Source organism: Pelobates fuscus, chromosome 7, assembly GCF_036172605.1.
Source record: "Pelobates fuscus isolate aPelFus1 chromosome 7, aPelFus1.pri, whole genome shotgun sequence".
In the NCBI taxonomy this organism is placed as follows: domain Eukaryota; kingdom Metazoa; phylum Chordata; class Amphibia; order Anura; family Pelobatidae; genus Pelobates; species Pelobates fuscus.
The window spans coordinates 62,702,048-62,717,295 of record NC_086323.1 but is presented as its reverse complement, the minus strand read 5'-3'; positions in this window follow the sequence as shown (position 1 = coordinate 62,717,295).

Genomic DNA, 15,248 nt, shown 5'->3' with positions numbered 1-15,248 from the left:
TTGTTTTGATTAGTTTGTGTCCTTTATGTTCCTGTGCCCCATTAGGTCCAGGGGGTGTTCCTCTGACCTGAACAATTGCATAAAAGCCAACCTGAACCATTAAAGCTCAGATCATCTTGCACTTTCATGAAGTTTCGACTCATGTTTAGGGATTGGAGAACTACACTCTGGGGATTGCTTTAATCACCATACTCCCCCTGAGTATAAACACTAAGCTCTTGTAAGAGCTGTTCCTGCTACGCTCTCTGGACTAGGAGAGGCCTACCCACTGGAAGCTGGATCCTGGTCTTGGGTCCAAGGTGGGTGGAGGGCGGCGAGACCCCAATCAAGCTGCAGCAGCTCATGGGGTTTACGGTGGTTATGGTGTTCCAGCTCAGTACTTATGGTACTCACAAGTACTGGGAAGCCGCGATTGACGGAGTTACCCGGTGCCAGGCAGTCCGTCACAGTCAGTATCATTTGCTAGAGCAGGTCTATCTTATTTGATAAAATGTAAAACACTCATTTTATCTCATCTTGTTTTATGTAGCTATTTAAAAATCATATGATACAGTTAGTCCTAAACAAAACATATATTCATTCATGTCAATCATGGCTTCCAGATCTTAATGTGTCAAGAGACCTGGAGGATACTGAATAGAGATAACTGTTTCATCTGCTGTTAACAGTTTGTGAGCTTGATTATGGCAGGCATTGAACAAATTAAAGAAGACTTCTAAACATTTTCCAGTGAATACCATAAGGGCTGTACATATATGGCACAACAGACCTCTGATGAAAATTGACTCTGGCGATAGTTTGAGCAAAAACGCTATCATGATCTGTAGCTGCCAGTGTGATTTTAAATGTGAATTATTAATGATTAGATACAGAACCACTACATTTGTAATAAAGCATCTTGTTCTGAACAGCATTTACAACACTGCGGTGCTATAGTAGGTAAAAATTAGACATTGGACCAGGGTGATATGCCATTTAAATAAATATTTTTGTGAAGGTTGATATGATAAGCACTTTGGCTGGCAAGGTGCATTTAATTAATTATTCTACCTTATTTTTTCTTTAAGAGATTATTGATGTAGATTAATTTATTGACTTTAAGCAAGAGTAGAGAATCCACAGATATACGTATACACACCCTGTTCCAAATTATTATGCAAATTCTATTTAAGTGTCACAAAGATTAAATATTTAGTTTTTCAGTTTAACTCATGGTTGGCATTGTATCTCAGGGCTCTTTTGATCACTGAAAACAATCTCGGACACCTGTGATAATTAGATTGCCAGGTGAGCCCAATTTAAGGAAAAACTACTAAAGGAGGGTGCTCCACATTATTAAGCAGAGCACCATTTACATGCAATATGGGGAAGAAAAAAGATCTATCTGCTGCTGAAAAGAGTGAAATAGTTCAATGCCTTGGACGAGGTATGAAAACATTAGATATTTCAAGAAAACTTAAGCATGATCATCACACTATTAAGAGATTTGTGGCTGATTCAGAGCACAGATGGGTTTGTGCAGATAAAGGCACATTGAGGAAGATTTCTGCCAGATGCATGCATCGGATCAAGAGAGCAGCTGCTAAAATACCATTACATAGCAGCAAACAGATATTTGAAGCTGCTGGTGCCTCTGGAGTCCCACGGACATCAAGGTGTAGAATGCTCCAGAGTCTTGCGACTGTGCATAAACCTTCTATTCGGCCACCACTAACCAATGCTCACAAGCAGAAATGGCTGCATTGAGCAGAAAAATACATGAAGACTAATTTTCAAACATTCCTGTTCACTGATGAGTGCCGTGCAACCCTGGATGGTCCAGATGGATGGAGTATTGGATGGTTGGTGAACGGCCACCCTGTTCCAACAAGGCTGCGACGTCAGCAAAGTGGTGGTGGAGTCATATTTTGGCCCGGAATCATGCGATGAGAGCTGTTTGGCCCCTTTAGAGTCCGTGAAGGTGTAAAGATGACCTCTGCAAAGTATGTGGAGTTTCTGACTGACCACTTTCTTTCATGGTACAGAAGGAAGAACTATGTTTTCTGTAATAAAATCATCTTCATGCATGACAATGCACCATTTCATGCTGCAAAGAATACCTCTACATCAATGACTGCTATGGGGATAAAAGTAGAGAAAGTCATGGTGTGGCCTCCATCCTCCCCTGACCCCAATCCTATTGAGAACCTTTGGAGCATCCTCAAGCAAACGATCTATGAGAGTGGGAGGCAGTTTACATCCAAACAGCAGCTCTGGGAGGCTATTCTGACATCTTGCAAACAAATTCAAGCAGAAACTGTCCAAAAATTCACAAGTTCAATGGATGCAAGACTTGTGAAGCTGCTATCAAATAAGGGGTCCTATGTTAAAATGTAACGTGACCTGTTAAAATGTTTAAAAAGTTAAAATGTTGTTATAAGTTTGATTGAAATAGCTTTTGATTTCAGTAAATATGCTGCAAACACAACAAATGACAATGTTCAGTTCTTTACAACCTAGAAAGTGTTTTGAAACTTACTGTGTGGAATAATCTGGAACAGTGCATTGTAAGTTTTTTATGTTTTTTAAAAAAAATACTGTTATCATTATAACATAATACTGTTATCAGGATTGTTCAATAAAATTTGAATTGTACTCTTAATAGCTGATAACATGAGAATTATGCTGACTGTTATTTACATAATGTATTTAGGTAAATGAGAAAAATATCATTTGCATAATAATTTGGAACAGGGTGTAAATGACAAAGGCCTATGTGCCAACATGTATTTTTTATTTTGAGTTCCTGTTTCCAATGAACCTACACTTATGTACCTACCTGTTAAACATGTGGATTCCTACTATTGCTACTGTTTGGAGGTAGTGGTCCTTCACCATGGTGTACTAGGTAAGACATTTCCACAGAGTGCCACACCATATTGTTTGACTTGAAGCAAGTTCCCCTTTGTTATAAACTCCACCAATTCACAAGTAAAGTGAAGTTTAATAAAAATGTTTGCTCCAACAGTAGTGACATTCTAATGGTCGTAGTTCTCCATTCCTCTTCTTTCATTTTCAGTTATGGGAAGCAAAATCCAAATAGGTTATGGTGGGGAAAAATTGTGATTGGAAACCCCTTACACCTGAAGTCTGTGGATAGTAATTACAATGTTAAACAAAAATCTGCACACCAGTCAAGCCATAAGACTTGCTTTTCCCACAGAAATAACAAATCTGCAGTGATGTTACTACTGCAAAGGGTATTGGGTGGGCATATGCAAATTAGTTTAACAAAGAATCACATTTTTGCCTCATTCCATTTTAAACATGGATTATTTTGAGTCCCTGTTTGCTGTATTCAGCAAAGGCTTGGTAGTGCTTGTGAAGCAAAATCCAAATAGGTTATGGTGGGGAATAATTGTGATTGAAAACCCATTCCATCAGGGGTGGGGAAAAAAAATTGTGATTGAAAACCCATTCCACAGGTTTTCAATCAGTTTTTCCCCACCATAACCTATTTGGTTTTTGCTTCACAAGCACTACCAAGCTCAATAAGCAAACCAGTAACCAACCTAATGCTGATGATTTGCATTAACAATGAAACAGCTGTCCATGAGTGGTTCACTGGCTTTGCATCTTTTCCTAAGTTGTGTTTCAAAGTGTCATAGCTTAATTGATGGTATCACCGATACCCTGACACTTCCGGGTAGCCGGAGCCTTGCCACGCCCCCTTTCTCTGATGCGGTCATCCCGCGCTACTTAGGGAGACCGCGCCAGATCTAAATTGCTGGATTATTGAAAAAGGTTACGACCGCAATCACATACCCGGCTGAAGTTCTTCGCTCTCTTTACACGTGTACCCGACCCGGACTGGATATCGCTGACTCCCTCACCACGACCTTGGATTGTATTAGCTTAGCGACAAGCTAAAAGCAAGCTGGAACTACTCTCATCAAAAGCTAAATAGAATCTTCAGTGCTAATTCGGATTTCACCTACACGCAAGTCTGTCTTACTTTCTATTGCTACAACTAACAATACTTCCTGCAAACTTGCCTCATTGTTACTCCCAGGAAGCAGTCATTTTTCATGGACTAACTAATTGCTTTCTTGAAATTGCAAACTACTTCTGCTTGCTTCATCTAACCACGCTGACATTTAAAGCTACAGTATCAGTATTAACTCTTGCTTCAATTGAATCTGCTTCTACTTGCTTTGCCTAACTACGCTGATAATTAAAGCTACAGTATCAGTATCATTACTTGCTTCAAGTTCAAACTGCTCTACTTACTTGTCTAACTACGTTGAGATTTAAAGCTACAGTATCAATATCTTTGTTTGCGTAAAACCAAATTAATTAATAAAGGAAACATCAGATATCTGCAGTTGTGTTCCAAATCTATTCATAATATTCAAGTGAGCCTTACACAAAGCTGTTGTATACAGCAAACACAGACTCAAAGGAATCCATGTTTAAAATGGAATGAGGCAAAAATGTGATTCTGTGTTGAACTAATTTGCATATGCCCACCCAGAATCCTTTGCGGTTGTAACATCACTGCACATTTTGTGATTTCTGTGGGAAAAGTAAGTCTTATGGCTTGACTGGTGTGCAGATTTTGTGTTTAACATTGTATTAACTTTTTTCAGTTATGAAAGACCTCATCTTCCCTTTTTAAGTCTGCATAGCACAACTGCTGTGACTACAGAGCATTGTATTTTATTATGCAGAACCCTTACTTCAATTCACAAAATGTTCTGCAGTTTAAACAGATAATATTTGCTCATCTCCTAAAATGAAATCTATTTAATTTTAGGAAGATGGCCTCTTCTTTTATGTTGTATGGAGACCTTCAGCCAATGACTCAGTTTAATAAGATATACAATTGAAAGACAATAAAGAGAAATGCGTTCACATTCTCGATCACAGTAAAATATTGTATTAATATTACACTAAAAAGGTTTCCACTGGTAACATATTTCTGCACATTTTGTTCTATAACATATTTGAACAATTTAGCATTTTCAAGCAGTGTTGCCAACTTTCTCCATTTTCTGAGTTTCCAGTTAGGTATTTATAGCCCTTTATTATAGGTTAATAAAACAGAAATTAATCATTGTGTGCATGAATGGATTAAGATGAACTGTAATCACTACGAACTTTTGACAAATACTGCAGGCTCCCCCAAATCCTCCCCAAACATCAAAAGGAAACATAGGCTGATTAATCCAGAGGTCCAACTTGTGACTAATGTTAAATGGTTCATGCACTTATGCGAGAAGTAGTCAATCATAACAAATATTCATGAATTCTCACTAAAGGTTAAAGTCACGTCCCACGTCAGCTCAGATACATCTGGAAAAAAGTGTAAAATAGTGAGTGTGAAAGATGCCACTTATTGTGCAAAATGATTAAATATTACTCAGTGCACAAAAACTACCCATTCTTACTAGTAAGAATGCACAAATGTGTATTCTTACTTTAACCCCGTAGTGACCAGACCATATTTCAATTTTCTTACCGTTAAGGACCAGGGCTCTTTTTACATTTCTGCGGTGTTTCTAATGATAACATTATTTTCATCATATCATATAATTTACTATAAAATGAATTATAAAATATGATGAATAAATGTAAAAAAAAAACACTTTTTCGAACTTTGACCCCCAAACTCTGTTACGTATCTAGAACTGCCATATTTTTTTTCCAAATGAACGCAAGTTACATTGTAACACTGATATCTGTCAGGAATCCCTGAATAACCCTTCACATGTATATATTTTTTAAAAGAAGACAACCTAATGTATTAAACTTGGGGTATTTTGACTCTTTTCATACAACCATTTTACCACTAATCTATGCCAAATTTAAAAAAATAACAATAATTGGTGATTTTTTTTTTTTTTGACACACATAGCAATTTAAGAATACATATACAGAGAACCTTAAGGGTTACTGACAAAGAACAACCCAATATGTTTTCAGCAACATCTCCTTAGTACAGTGATACCCCCTATGTATAGGTGTGTCTTTGGGGGTTAAAAGACCTTATTTGGAGGGTGAACATTTCAGTTGTTCAACTTGGAATTTTCTCAGCTGGTCATCATGCACCCATGTCCTATTTGGGACATTTTTGAAGCCGACCAATGTAATTTACCCCATCAAACCATATATTTTTGAAAAGTAGACACCCTAGGGCAGTGACGGCGAACCTATGGCACGTGTGTCGTAGGTGGCACGCCAGGCCCTCTCTGTGGGCACACGGCCATTGGTTCTCCATCAATGCAGAGTAGGCAACTGCCTGCCCAAAACGGCAGGTGCCTACTCTGCTTTCTTGTCGGCAGGACCGGAAGAAGGGGAAGCAGCTCTTCTGTCCTCCCGCGAGCTGTGTGGAGCGTTGCTGTGCGTTACCATGGCAACGCTCCACACAGCATAGCGCGGGAGGACAGGAGAGCTGCAGGGCCTGTCCTCCATACTTACCACCACCGGACCACCAGGGATGGCTGTGTTCCCCCCCCCCTCCCCTTCAACAAAGGTAAGAAGAAGGGAGGGGGGATACTGATTCCATATGCTTTTTTTTTTTTAATGTTTTTTTATGTATCTTCAACCCCCCAACACAGCACCCCTACCCCCCAACACAGAACCCTTAGCCCCCAACACAGCACCCCTACCCCCCAACACAGCACCTCTGCCCCCCAACACAGCACCCCTACACCCAACACAGCACCCTTAACCCCAACACAGCACCCCTGCCCCCCAACACAGCTCCCCTACCCCCAACACGGCACCCCTGCCCCAACACAGCACCCCTACCCCCAACACAGCATCCCTACCCCAACACACAGCACCCCTATACCCCACACACAGCACCCCTACTCCCCCACACACAGCACCCCTACCCCCCACACAGCACCCCACATCCCAACTCCCCCACACACAGCACCCCTACCCCCACACACAGCACCCCTACACCCCACACACAGCACCCTACCCCCCCACACAGCACCCCTACCCCCACACACACAGCACCCCCACACCCCCACACACAGCACCCCTCCCACCCCCATAAACACACAGCGCCCCTTCCACCCCCCCCACACACACAGCACCCCTACCCCCGACACACAAAGCACCCCTACCACCCCCCCCCACACACACAGCACCCCTACCCCCCACACACAAAGCGCCCCTACCCCCCAACACAGCACCCTTACCCCTCAACACAGCACCCCTGCCCCCCAACACAGCACCCCACATCCCTATCCCCCCACACACAGCACCCCTACCAACCCACACACAGCACCGCTACCCCACACACACACAGCACCCTACCCCCCACACAGCACCCCACATCCCTACTTCCCACACACACAGCACCCTTACCCCCACACACAGCACCCTTACCCCAACACAGCACCCCTGCCCCTAACACAGCACCCTACCCTCCAACACAGCACCCCTACCCTCCAACACAGCACCCCTACCCCCCCAACACAGCACCCCTACCCCCAACACACAGCACCCCACACCCCTACCCCCCCACACACAGCACCCCTACCCCCCCACACACAGCACCCCTACCCCACACACACACAGCACCCCTACCCCCCCACATAGCACCCCACACCCCTACTGCTCCCACACACAGCACCCTTACCCCCACACACAAAGCACCCCTACCCCCCAACACAGCACCCTTACCCCCCCAACACAGCACCCCTAGCCCCAACACACAGCACCCCACACCCCTACCCCCCCACACACAGCACCCCTACCCCCCACACACAGCACCCCTACCCCACACACACACAGCACCCCTACCCCCCCACATAGCACCCCACACCCCTACTGCTCCCACACACAGCACCCTTACCCCCACACACAAAGCACCCCTACCCCCAACACAGCACCCTTACCCCCAACACAGCACCCCACATCCCTATCCCCCCACACACAGCACCCCTACCCCACACACACACACAGCACCCCTATCCCCCACACACAGCACCCCTACCCCACACACACACAGCACCCCTACCCCCCACATAGCACCCCACACCCCTACTGCTCCCACACACAGCACCCTTACCCCCCACACACAAAGCACCCCTACCCCCCAACGCAGCACCCTTACCCCCAACACAGCACCCCTACCCCCCACACAGCACCCCACATCCCTACTTCCCACACACACAGCACCCTTACCACCACACACAGCACCCTTACCCCAACACAGCACCCCTGCCCCTAACACAGCACCCCTACCCTCCAACACAGCACCTTTACCCCCCCCAACACAGCACCCCTACCCCCAACACACAGCACCCCACACCCCTACCCCCCCACACACAGCACCCCTACCCCACACACACACAGCACCCCTACCCCCCCACATAGCACCCCACACCCCTACTGCTCCCACACACAGCACCCTTACCCCCACACACAAAGCACCCCTACCCCCCAACACAGCACCCTTACCCCCAACACAGCACCCCTGCCCCCAACACAGCACCCCACATCCCTATCCCCCCACACACAGCACCCTACGCCCCACACAGCACCCCACATCCCAACTTCCCACACACACAGCACCCTTACCCCCAACACAGCACCCCTGCCCCCAACACAGCACCCCTACCCTCCAATACAGCACCCCTACCCCCCCAACACAGCACCCCTACCCCCAACACACAGCACCCCACACCCCTACCCCCCACACACAGCACCCCTACCCCCCCACACACAGCACCCCTACCCCACACACACACAGCACCCGTACCCCCCCACATAGCACCCCACACCCCTACTGCTCCCACACACAGCACCCCTACCCCCCACACACAGCACCCCTACCCCCCACACAGCACTCCACATCCCAACTCCCCCCACACACAGCACCCCTACCCCCACACACAGCACACCACACACAGCACCCTACCCCCCACACAGCACCCCTACCCCCCCACACACAGCACCCCCACTCCCCCACACACAGCACCCCTACCACCCCATAAACACACAGCACCCCTACCACCCCCACACACACACACAGCACCCCTACTTCTCCCACACACAGCACCCTTACCCCCCACACACAGCACCCCTATGTATTTTAACACTTTCCATGCACTAATTCTACCACTAGTCTTTTATAAACTTTTGGGTAGGCATTTATTTTGTGTTATTTTTCTCTCACATTTTACTTTAGGCATGAATTATCAGTTCCTGTTATGTGTTACTAACAGAGAACAATATGTGTTTAGTAACATCTCCCGAGTACAACAGTGCCCCCAATGTACAGGTTTTATATGTTTTTGCAAATGGTAGGGTTTTTCCCTTTTCCTTGCTTGCACATTGAAATTTGTCAGATTGGCTTGCTGGGCCTATGTTGCCTTTAAGACCGGATAGCAGCCCAGGAATGAAAATTAACCCCATCATGGCATACCATTTGTAAAAGAAGACAACCCATGGTATTGAAAATGGAGTATGTCCAGTATTTTATAGTAGCCACTTAACCACAAATGCTGGCCAAATTTAACATTCATATTTGTGTTTTGCATTTTTTTACACAGAAACTGCACTTTTACTGGTGATTTTATCGTCATAATAAGTTTTACTGTTTTAAACACTCATATTTGTGTTCAATAACGTCTCCTGAGTATAACAATACCCCCCATGTACAGGTTTCATGGTGTTTTGGAAAGTTACAAGGTCTTATTTGTTTGCTGTGGTCTCCGGCAGTCCCCCTCGACTGTGATCGCCGCGGATCGCCAGTCCAGGTAAATCCAGGGCTCCTAACGACCATTTTTTGTCGGACGTACCTAGTACGTCCATGGGCATAAAGGGGATATACACACACACATATATATATATATATATATATATATATATATATAATTTCATTCTAAGTGTATTTTGACATAAGCCTGAAGGCTTCCGATGCTCTGCTCCACACTCCCGGGTGCTACGTGCGGCAACCCGGAAGTGATCTCGCGGCAGTGTGGGGATATTGTGTAATACCCATAGAGTGGCTGGAAGCGATCACCTAAACAATTGTTTTTTGTGGGATGTACCTCCTACATCCGCGGTGGGGAAGGGGTTAAATACACTACAGCAAACAAAAAGTGGAATACGTTATACAAGCATGTTAAGATACATAAAAACACAATTTATAAAAGTGCTAAGTAATTTCTATTGAAATCTGCACTTTTTGTAAAATTAAAAAAAGATGACACACCTTTCACACATAAAACATTTCAGCATGCTAAAGTGATTTAGGAGTATTTAATATTGGCATTTATATAATGCCAGCTTAATCCCTTATTATCCCTTAAAGTAATTCAAAGCCATGCTTAGGAGAGAGGGGCAGACAGTAAAGGACAGTGATTGCCTATCAGCAACCCAGCTCACACAAATCTCTTATTCAAAAATAAATTCAGGAACACACTCAACCAGCAAGAGGTAAAATCACAACATTTTGGCTTGCTCCCTTCTCATTCATGATTACGGCATAAGAAGAAACGTTGCTGTAATTTTACCTTGATGCTTTAATAAAAGTCTACCTGAAAGCTAAGATGGTTGGAACTCCTACTGAATTTATCTTTGATTATTTATTGATTTAGTAGTAGAGAATCTGGAGACTTGAAAGCAGTAAGCAGAAATGGGGATTAACCAGGGTGGTCTTCAGAAATGTTGGGGCCCCTTACACAGCTCAAAAACCACCAGAAGTCAGCCCACAGGGCCTGCTCCAGAGTACACCCACAGGGTCCGATCCCATTCTTCCCCCAATCTCGCAAACAACTAGAGCATTGGTAGGGGAATGTAGTATTTGTAGGAGATGTAATGTGTGTTTAGGGAATGTAGTGTATGTGTATAAGGAATCCAGTGTAGAAGTAATGTAGCATGTGTATAGCGTGTCCATTGTGTGCGTGTAATGTGTGTGTGTGTAAGGGAGTCAGTATAGTGGATGCAGTGTGTTTGTATGTGTGTTTAGTGGATGTAGTGTGTGTATATAGTGGATGTAGTTTGTGTACAGTGCATGTAGTGTGTGTGTTTAGTGGATGCACTGTATGTGTGTAGTGGATAAAATGTGTGTTTATAGCGGATGCAGTGTGTGTATAGTGGGTGTAGTGTGTGTTTTTAGTGGATGCACTGTGTGTGTATGGTGTAAGCAGTGTGTGTTTGTGTTAGGTGGATGCAATGTCTGTGTATAGTGAATGTAATGGGTGTATCTAGTGGATGCACTGTGTGTTTGTGTGTTTAGTGGATGCACTGTGTGCGTGTATATAGTGAATGCAATATGTGTGTAGTGGATGCAGTTTATGCATAGTGGATGAGGTGTGTGTTTAGTGGATATACTGAGTGTGTGTAAGGAATGCAGTGTGTGTATAGTGGATGCAGTGTGTGTTTAGTGGATGCACTGTGTGTGTGTGTGTATAGTGGATGCAGAGTGTGTATACTGGATGCAGTGTGAGTGTATATTGGGTGTAGTTTGTGTGTTTAGTGGATACACTGTGTGTGTTTAGTGAATGCAGTGTGTGTATAGTGTATTCAATATTGGTGCATCATGGGTGCTGCATAGGGGGTGGTATAGGAGCTGTGATCATTGCAGTGAGAGGGGAATAGTTTTATTTACTTTAATATTTAATTTAGTTTTATTTAGGGTTTCTCCCTTCCTACCTCTTACATCTGGTCAGGAAGAAGGGACGCAACATTCCTTGGTTGCCCAGTGATTGTTCCAGATAGTTATCTGTTTGTTGCACTGAAAAAAAGGGAACATGCATCAGCCTTCTTATAGCTATCTAGTATATGTTCGACTTCAAGGTCGCTAACTATTAGCCAAAAAGAAAGCTTGATGCAAAAAAAGGGCGGTACTCCTGTCTCCTATAACTCCAAATAAATCTCCCAATTCTTCCCCTAATTAATCCACCTATCTCCCCCCAATATCATCCTCATGCAAACATATCACTACTTAATAATCCCCCTTGGAAATCTGCCACTTGATCATCATCTGTGCTAGAAAAACTGTGCACTGATATAAGAAAAAGAAAATATTAAGCCGACGAGCGTTTCAGAGCTACTATTCATTTTTCTTAACATCCATAAGGGATCCCATTGTGTCCGCTGGACTTCAAGTCCATTGGACGTTTATGTGCTTTTTACATTTTATTTTTGTCGTGAGCCCCAGCAGAGTACAGTGTCTGAGCATGTGCAGTGTCAGAGTGTTGCTGTGGTAACCAACAGCAACGCTCTGACAGCCAGGCTTACGAGAGAGAGGAGGAGCATGAAGCTGAGGAGCATGCAGAAAGTCTCCTGGATTCCCTCGCTATACAAGCTTGCAATGGCACATCGAGGTAGATCACTGCAACTGTATATATATACATCTGTAGCAATATTCAATATTATATTCAATATAGATTCCCTATTTGGGCCTGGCTCTGCCAGGACTCCCTTATTGGATGAGTTTAGTACATACTCTTAAGAGCGTCTCATAAGAAAGTTGTTTTGTATAATAGGAGATGTGGCTAAAGGGTAAGATAAAAGTTGCAAAACTACATCATTAATATATGCACAGAATGGGCACAGACTATTCCTTTAAAATCTATTTACGGCAGCTTTTTTTCTTACATTCTTATTAGTTGGTATATTTCTTTCCATATTCAGCTCTCTGTGAATAATGTGATCATGGACAGACTTGACAACGACATCTTGTCCCTACCTGAAATAAAAAAATGTTACACCAACATTTCTTAATAACTTCGCTGAAAAGTTGAAGCAGGACATGATGAGATGAAGTGATACGAAGATGGGTTTAGGTAGGGTTTGAGTTATGATGCATAATACTTATATTCTAGGATTGGTATAAACAATCTGTTTAAAAAATGTTCACTGCTGTGTTTAGTTATTCATACCCAGTTTCAAACAGTTGTTAAAGGGACATTATAGGGACCATAACCACTTCAACAGATTGAAGATGTAATGGTGCCTGGGGTCTGTGGGCACCAGATCTTCCATTACTGTTAAAATGCTTACTCTTTATTAAGCAGGGATGCTCAGTTCCCAGCAGCCTTCAGAACAGTTCCCAATTACAATATGTTGATGGCAAAGTTATGCTCTTCCTTGTACCATACCAATTCATACCAGGGATTGCTTGAAGTGATGGACTGAAAGTACTCAGCTGACACTTGCAGAGTATCACTATCCATCTTTGCAATATTAGCAGTGAAAGTCTGGCTGGAGACTGCTCATTTTGTAAGCGCCACTTGTGCTTTGTTTACAATTCATTATTCATTACAATTCACCTTTTAGTGAATAAATCCCAGTGTGTGCATTGTCTGTTATAGAAATCCATATTTTAAGAAGTAGAACAATCCAATATCTTCAAAAAGTAGTGTGTGTGTGTGTGTGTGAGAGAGAGAGAGAGAGAGAATGTGTGTATGTGCATATATATTTTTATCACTATAACACAAAAATACAATTCAGCGTGGGAGCAAGCTGATAATAGTCCACAAGCAACACAAACACCAATACGCAGTTTCTCTTTTCCGATCAGAAAACTGGATAAAAACAGTGGTAAGTGCAGCGGTTCAGTAATCCTTGACAAGGTTTATTTGGAGAGAACCAGAGAAGAAATAATAGTGTAGCATTTTAAAACTGTACGTGTGATAGGTAAATTAAAAGATGTGCACTCACACGTTTCTGGAACTTCAATACAGCTCCAGTGTATGCGCCTGTGCATAATATTCTCCGCCTATGGATCAAGTGCAGAGGTAATTCATCAAATTATAGTAGAAGGGGGTATCCTCATAAAAAATAAACAAATAAAAATCATATATGATGAAGTATGTAGAGCTATGAAACAAGGGTAGGTAAAAACTATACTATAAAAAGTACACTCACGTGTAACAGAGCCATAAAACCTGGCTCCTCTGATATTGCTTAAAGTGGTATGATCTCCACTCAAGGATACAGGTGTAAATATAAATTATTTTGTCAGTGTATATGTGGAGATAAACAAACAGAACCACAATAGTGTACACTGTGAAAAGAAGTGTAAAAATAAATAAGTTAAAGCAACTCACATGCTAACGAGCAAATTCCAGTTTGCTCAATCCAAAGCACTTGGGTGGTATGATCCCCACCAGGGATATAGCTCCAAACAATCCAACAGCAGCAACGTTAGGTCCAATTAAAGAAAGTACTTTAATATTAAAAAATAATAACAGTAATACAGTATATAATAAGATAAAATAGTGATAAAGTTATAAACAATACACTTAACACATTTCTCTTCGGATAGGCTTTATCAAAAGTGTTTTACCAGTGCTTTTTATTATTGCTACACAGTTACTAAACCATTTACAGTGATGTGGAATCCAGTGCCGGCAAATTGCAGGCATCATAAATACTTCAGTCATTTGAAGTAGTTATGGTAACTATGGTATCCTTTTAAGCTTTTTTTTCTGAGCATGAGCTCCATTGAGAAGGGGGTTACAATTTAAACATATATATAAGAATTCTTGCAGTATTTACTCCTCAATATCTCTGATTCGCTTTGTTATTTGGAATTGGTAAAACAAAATGTGATTCCTGTATTTATTTATACAGATTAATGGAAGAATACAATTAACTATTTATTTCTCAGTCACCTGTCACACAAACTTATGTATTTAGGCATAAGTGGGTTAACTATATTAGAAAGAATTAACTTTGTGGAATACTCATTATAAGGATATTGATTAACCTCATTATAGGGATATTTATTTATTTCAGTATGTAACGGTGTGCAAATTCTAAATGCTAATTTCTTAAGAAATACAAGCACACAAATAATAGGGTTTATTTACAAAACTGTTAATTGTGGCAAACTGAAATTTAATAAATCAGGCTAGATGTTCAAGATTAGTTGCAGAGTATTTATAATACATCTGTTTTGGAACACATTTTATACTTTGCTTGTATTGTAGATGTATTGTCTAATGTACAGTCTCCATTGCGGTCCATTCACTAAATACTGAGTAGCAGTAATTGAAAACTGACTTGCAGGCACGTAGTGATTGCTAATGTTAATCCTAGGATTACTGACCAAGGCTGAAAAATACTAGAAAACATTGCTATTTATTTATATTGATATTTAGTGAATGAGACTTTTGAGAGCATGTACAATTAATTTCAATTCTAAGGTCAAAATCGTTGAAAATTATCTAAGTCAGCCAAACTTGCAGCTCGACTACTCTGACTTTAAATCTACAATTCTCTTTGAATTC